This window comes from Bidens hawaiensis, unplaced genomic scaffold (genome assembly GCF_021521415.1).
Source record: "Bidens hawaiensis isolate Kalapana, Puna unplaced genomic scaffold, B.hawaiensis_p1.1 tig00001206_1, whole genome shotgun sequence".
Classification (NCBI taxonomy): domain Eukaryota; kingdom Viridiplantae; phylum Streptophyta; class Magnoliopsida; order Asterales; family Asteraceae; genus Bidens; species Bidens hawaiensis.
The window spans coordinates 1,190,758-1,198,248 of NW_027491069.1; positions in this window are offsets into that span (position 1 = coordinate 1,190,758).

Genomic DNA, 7,491 nt, shown 5'->3' on the forward strand with positions numbered 1-7,491 from the left:
TAGTGTTATATTATAGCATATAATTGAATAGTGTCTACACTGTAAGATAGCGTTTGGTATACAAGAATGACAGGAGGAATGAAATAATTCATTGAGTGGGAATAAAAAAAGTGGTGTTGGGTTGCTCAATGGAATGGAATAATCTATTATACATGGAATCTCATTCCATTAAAACCATTCCTACCCCCCCCCCCCCCCTTCATTTTTTCATTTCATTCCTCCTTCACCCTACTTTCTCAACACCACCACAATCTAACAACCACCACCACCACCACCATCGCCGTCGCCGCCACCATCACCTTACCACCAGTGCTACCGCCACCACCGCCACCATCGTCGCCGTAACCACCACAACCATTGTCACTGTCGCCGCCACCACCATTTCCTTGTCTGACCACCACCGCCTGACAGCCACCACCATCGTAGTCACTACCAATGCTACTACCGTCACCCAACCACCACTACCACAACCACCGCCCCTATTGTCTGACCACCACCACCACCACCGTCGACTTCGCTACCACCATTTTCGTCACCGGAGCTACCACCACCACCGTCGCTATTGACGTGTTTTTTTTTAGTTTGGTAAAAAGAATATTTTGAGATATAAGTGTCTTTATTATTTCTGTTTCATTCCTTTAATTTTTTTGGATACCAAACAACATAACGTAAGAATTCATTTCATTCACATAAGTTAACCAAACAAGACAAAGGAATGACAATGTTCTATTTCATTTTCTTGTCCATTCCATTCATTCTCTCATTCCATTCCCCTCTTCATTTCATTAGCTCCAACCAAACATGGAGGTAATGGAATGGAGGAGGAATGGAAGAAGGAATTGAATGAACAATGGAATGAAATGATTCATTACTATTTATTTGTCATGTTTAGTTAACCTATCGGAATGAAATGAATTATTATTTTATGTTATTTGGTAACAGAAAAACGTATGAATGAAGTAGAAATGACAAAAATAGTTAAAATATGCATATCTCAAAATAAAAAAATACAAAATAAAAAAATTGCAATGGCGCTAGTGGTGCCGGCAACGGTGATGGTGACGACAACAGGGGCGGTGGCGACAGTGATGGTGGTGGTGGTGGTCAGACAACGACAGTGATGGTGGCGGTGGCGGTTATATTATTTCTGTTTCATTCCTATAATTTTTTTGGATACCAAACAACATAAAGTAATAATTCATTTCATTCCCATAGGTTAACCAAACAAGGCAAAGAAATGATAATGTTCCATTTCATTCCTTCTTCCATTCTATTCCCCCTTCACTTCATTACCTTCAACCAGACATACCCTAAGGGCGCGTTCGTTTCACGGAATGGAATGGAATTGGAATTAGAATTTGCATAGGATTTGGAATTGAAGGAATTGAATTTGGAATCTAAACATTCCAATAGGAATTGGAATTTGAAGGAATTGAAATCTCATTCCATTCTTGATGTGTTCGTTTGACAAACAAATTGGAATCGTTTTTTTTTTAATGAGAACAATGAATAAAACATTTTAGGCTTTTTATTTTTAATTTATATTTTGAGTTATGAATTTTTTTATTATAATAATAAAAATAATAAAAAAAAATTCATAACTCAAAATATAAATCGAAAACAAAAAAAGTAAAAAAACTAAAATGTTTCCGCCGTTATCCTCGTTAAAAAAAAACTTGAGAAAAAATTCCAACGAATTCACTTGAAATCCTCCACATTTTGGAAGGATTTAGAATCCCTTGATTTAATGGAATTTGAAGGAATTGAATTCCAATTCCAATTCCAATTCTTTGACAACCGAACACACCATTTTAGATTCCCATGAATTAAGATTCCAATTCCAACGAAACGAGCACGTCATGTCATGGGATTTTAATTACAATTCCTTTGAATTCCTACGAATTCTGTGAAACGAACGCGCCCGGGTATGTTTGGTTGGAGGTAATGGAATGGAGGAGGAATGGAATTAACAAGAGATGAAATGATTCATTACCGTTTATTTGTCATGTTTGGTTAACCTATCGGAATGAAATGAATTATTATTTTATGTTGTTTGGTAGCAAAAAAATGTATGAATGAAGTAGAAATGACAAAAATAGTTAAAATACACATATCTCAAAATAAAAAAAAATACAAAATAAAAAATTGCAATGACGTTGATTGTGCCGGCAACGGTGATGGTGACGCCGACAGTGGCGGCGGCGGCATCGACAATGGTGGTAGTCAAACAGTGACAGTGATGGTGGCGGTGGTGGTATGGTAGTGACGGTGATGGTGGCGGCGGCGGTGGTCAGGTGGTGGTGGCGACGATGGTGGTGGTGGTCAGGTGGTGGCGGTGGTTATCAAGTGTGTTATCTAGAGAGTAATGTGCAAGAGGAATGTAATGAAAAAAAAAGGGGCGTGAAAGAATGGATTTGATGGAATGAGATTCCTTGTGTTGATTGCATTCCATTGACCAACCAAGCACCTCTTTTTTTATTCTCTTGCAATGGCTCATTCCATTCCCTATCTCACTCCTGCCTAACAAACACTACATAATTATATTTTTTCATGCATTCTACATTTATAAATGATTTAACAATACACTGAAACCCTAGTATGAGATTTCCCAACAATCAACATTGAGATAACAAGGGTAGTGAGTATCCTATTATGGCCATGGAGTTAGTTGTTAGGGCACGGATTTTTAGTATCCTCAGCAAAGATTATATTCAGAACGAATCCAGGATGCGGTATCCTACAAGGTAACTGGTATCTTAATTACATTATATAACTAACACGATATTTGCTACTTTCCATGTTTACCAGGTCAAAGACCGTTGTTTGATCTCCCGAGGACTCGCACTTACTGTTATTAGAGCGTGGCAACTAAGGAAACATGCTATCTAACGGAATTAATACACTAACCATGACCTCGGTAACAGTTTATTTAATGCTAATTTATACACTAATCGTGGACATGTGCAGGATAAGGGGATAACCCTCGAGATAGCCAGGGAACTGCAAAAAATGAAGGATATGATTTCTAGTATCCCAGGGATAATACGTCCCATAGCTGAAGTACCCGCTGGTAGCCATAAGTTATCTAGGTTTACTTGGCCTATATGCGACATAGAAATATCCAAGAAGTTCCAAACTCCCATCATGAAGCTCTACGACGGCACTACGGATCCTGAGGAACACGTAGCTCAGTACAGAGAAAGGATGGAGATCAACCCCATCCCCATTGACATTAAAGAAGCTTGCCTATGCAAGGGATTCAGCTCAACATTAACGGGGCCATCCCTCAAATGGTTATTGAGTATTCATTCCAACACTATTACATCATTTTCTCATTTGATTAATTTGTTCAATAATCAATTTTCTTGTAGTAGATCTTTGAGAAAATGATAGGTGACTTATATAGAATTGTTCAGCGTAATAATGAATCCTTAAGGGATTACATCACCAGATTTAGTAGGGAAGCTTTGGAGATCCCAACCTTGACATGGCAGCCGCTGTCGAAGCCTTCAAGATGGGACTAAGGAAGGATTCTCCTTTCTATGATGACCTTGTCATGACTCCATGCAGAAATCTTGATGAAGTCAGAAACCGGGCATTAAGATATATTCGGCTAGAGGATGATAAGAAAGCTCATGGAAGCTCGGTTATCCCGAAGTATGAATCTACCAATAGAAAGTCAGACACTCCACAGAAGTACACTAGGCCCAAGCCCTATTCCAAGCAGGATAATCCCAGGATAAACACTGTGGAAGAAGATGAGGATGATGAAGAGTATCCTAAAATCTCTGAATATTGTTTTAATATTGATATTAGTGGTGTGATTTGTGCAATGCAGGATCTAGGTGAAAAGGCCAGATGGCCTAAGAAAAATGAAAAGCCCGGATCCATCAAAGACAAGTCCAAATGGTGTGCATTCCATGAAGACTTTGGCCATCGCACTGAAGATTGCATAGCACTTCGGAAAGAAATAAGATATCTTCTTAGCAAAGGATACCTGAAGGAACTATTTGGAAAAAAACAAGAACAAGAGTCAGGATCCTGTCAAGATACCTGAAAGGGCACCTTCTCCGCCATCTGGAGCTAAGGTTGTATCCTTTATCTCGAGAGGATCCGACATCTGTGGAACCTCATATTCAGCAGCCAAGAAACGTTCAAAAGAAAAAAAGATAGACAACGGAGAAAGACCTCTCCGCACTTCCATTCTAACACTCAGAGGATCATATTCTTCGACAAGGAGGACCGATGTGATCTTATAGATCCCAACCATGATGGTTTGGTAATCACTTTATGTATAGCTAACTGTTTTGTGCGCAGGATACTCGTTGATGGAGGAATCTCTGTGAACATTATCCAAATGGATGCCTTAAAGAGGATGGATATTCCGGAAACAGAGATTTTCCCAAAATCCTCAGTTCTAGTAGGATTCAGTGGCAAGACCAAGAACACTTTGGGAGAAATCAAACTTCCAATATATATTGAAGGAACCAACTCTCTACAACAATTTTATGTTATTGACTCATTATCTTGTTGTAATGTGATATTAGGCAGGCCCTGGATCCATAGCATGAAGGCAGTGCCCTCAACTTATCATCAATGTGTGAAACTACCAAGTCCTTGGGGGGTCATCAAGATTGAAAGCGATCAGCAAGATGCCAAGGAATGTTATGTTGCATCAATGAAGTGGACTACAAAGCCTACTCAAGCATAGCAATTACAGAAACAACCGGGGAAAGTCCTGCAAGCAAGAGAGCAGGATGTAAAGGAAGTATCTTTGGATCTTCAGGATACTGAAATCAAAGTATTATTATGATCAAGTATTCCTGAGTATATTGAGATGGAATTGATATCCTTCCTAAAGAAAAGAGCTTCTACCTTCGCCTGGAAACATGAAGATATGACAGGTATCTCTAAATCTATAATTACTCATAAACTTGGTATAGATAAATCTTTCAGGCTGGTGCATCAAAAGCGAATGAAGTTTGCTCTTGAGAGAAACACTATCATACAAGAAGAGGTGCAGATGCTGCTCAAAACCAAGATGATAAGAGAGGTCCAATATCCTAGATGGTTGGCCAATTTAGTTGTTGTCTAGAAGAAAAATGGAAAATGGAAAGTGTGTGTGGACTTCACAGACCTGAATAAGGCCTGTCCAAAAGACCCATTCCCACTCCCACACATTGACTCAATGGTGGATGCAACTGCTGGCCACGAGCTGCTAACCTTCATGGATGCATCCTCAGGATTTCAACAAATTCAAATGGAGCCTTCAGATCAGGAAGATACAGCCTTCATGACTCCCATAGGTATATACTGTTATACTGCAATGCCTTTTGGACTAAAAAATGCAGGTGCAACATACCAGAGGCTAGTCAACATGATGTTCAAAGACCAACTGGGGGACACGATGGAAGTCTACATAGGCGACATGGTGGTAAAGTCAAGAAAGGCTGAGGATCATCTCAAAGACTTGGCAACAGCATTTGAAATCCTGGATGAGTATAACATGAAGCTGAACCCAGCCAAGTGTCATTTTGGTGTCAAAGCAGGAAAGTTTCTTGGATATATGGTTACCAAGAGAGGAATAGAAGCAAGCCCTGAGCAGATCAAAGCTATCCTGGATATCAAATCACCAAAAAATGTCAAAGATGTCCAAAGGTTAACGGGCAGAATAGCAGCTCTCAACAGATTCATCTCAAGATCTTCAGAAAAGTGTAAAGACTTCTATGATATCCTAAGGAAGAATCAAAAATTCGAATGGGGAAAGAAGCAAGAAAGGGCATTGGTATCCTTGAAGGAATACTTATCCTCAGCGTCACTCCTGATGAAGCCGGGTGATGGTGAACCGTTATCCTTGTACTTAGCTGTTTCTGGAAGTGCAATAAGTGTTGTCTTAGTCAAAAATCATGAAGGTCAACAACATCCAATATTTTATGTAAGCAAAAGTCTACTAGATGCTGAATCCAGGTATTCTTATCTTGAAAAGTTGATTTTAGCACTTATAATGGCTTCTACTAAAGTAAGACACTATTTTGAAACTCATGTTATTCATGTAAAAACTAACTATCCTATTAAAGCTGTTTTGAGAAAACCAGAAATGTCAGATAGGATGGCAAAGTGGGTTGTGAAGCTTAGTGCATACGATATCTTGTATGAACCAAGGACAGCCATAAAATCTCAAGCACTTGCCGACTTTGTGGCTGATTTTAACCAGGATATACTTGAGGAAGTAGAAAAGGAAGTTCAAAAACTGGAGATCAAGGAAAGTTGGACTTTGCATATCGATGGTGCCTCCAACATAAGAGGAACAGGCTAGGTATCTTGCTAAAATCGCCACAGGGAGACATAATACCTCTATCTGTATCTTGTGAATTTCATACTACTAATAATGAGGCTGAGTATGAAGCCTTAATAGCTGGTTTGCAGTTAGCTAAGGATATGAAGGTCAGCTATCTTCAAGTTTATGTTGATTCTTTGTTGTTAGCTAACCATTTTAATGGCTCCTATGCAGTGAATGCAAAAAACTTAGTAAAATATTTAGAAATAGTTAAGAAGTTAGCTATGTGTTTCGAAACATTTGGTATAGTATAGGTACCAAGGGAAGAGAACACTGAAGCAGACGCCTTAGCAAATTTGGCATCAGCTCTCAAGATACCTATTGTACATATCTTGACTCCAGCAACGAAGGAGAACCAAGAAGTCCTGGAGACTTCGAATCCTGAAGATAATCCAATATCCTGGACCCATCCCATAATGCGGTATCTTCAGGATAATGAGATTCTAGAAGGAGAAAATCCAAGAGCTTTCTGAATGAAGGTAACCCAGTATATTATCCTAAATGATACTTTGTATAGAAAATCACTTGCAGGTCCATACTTGAGATGCTTGGAATATCAAGAAGCACAAGAAGTTCTTAAAGACATACATGAAGGCGATTGTGGAAACCACACTGGGGGCAGAGCCTTAGCATCCAAGATACTAAGAACATGTTACTTCTGGCCAACAATAAAGAGAGATGCAATGGATTTCTCCAAAAAGTGTGATGCTTGCCAAAGACATAGCAACATATTGCATCAACCAGCCGAACCATTATATCCTATCATATCTCCGTGGCCATTTATGAAATGGGGAATGGATATTGTGGGAAAGCTGCCCAAAGCTCCTAGTGAAAAGGTCTTTATGCTGGCCATGACAGATTACTTTTCCAAGTAGATCTAAGCAGAGGCATTTGTCCAAGTCAAAGAAAAAGATGTGATCTCATTCATCAAGCGCAACATCCTGACAAGATTTGGTATCCCAGCAGAGATTGCTTGCGACGATGGATCACAGTTCATCAGAAGAAGAACAACCAACTTTTGTGAAAGTTTTGGAATCAAGATGGTGACTTAAACTCCAGTACATCCTCAAGCTAATGGTCAAGCAGAGTCAAGTAACATGATTATCATCAACAATTTAAAAAAGAAATTGGGATCCAAGAAAGGAAAATGGGTT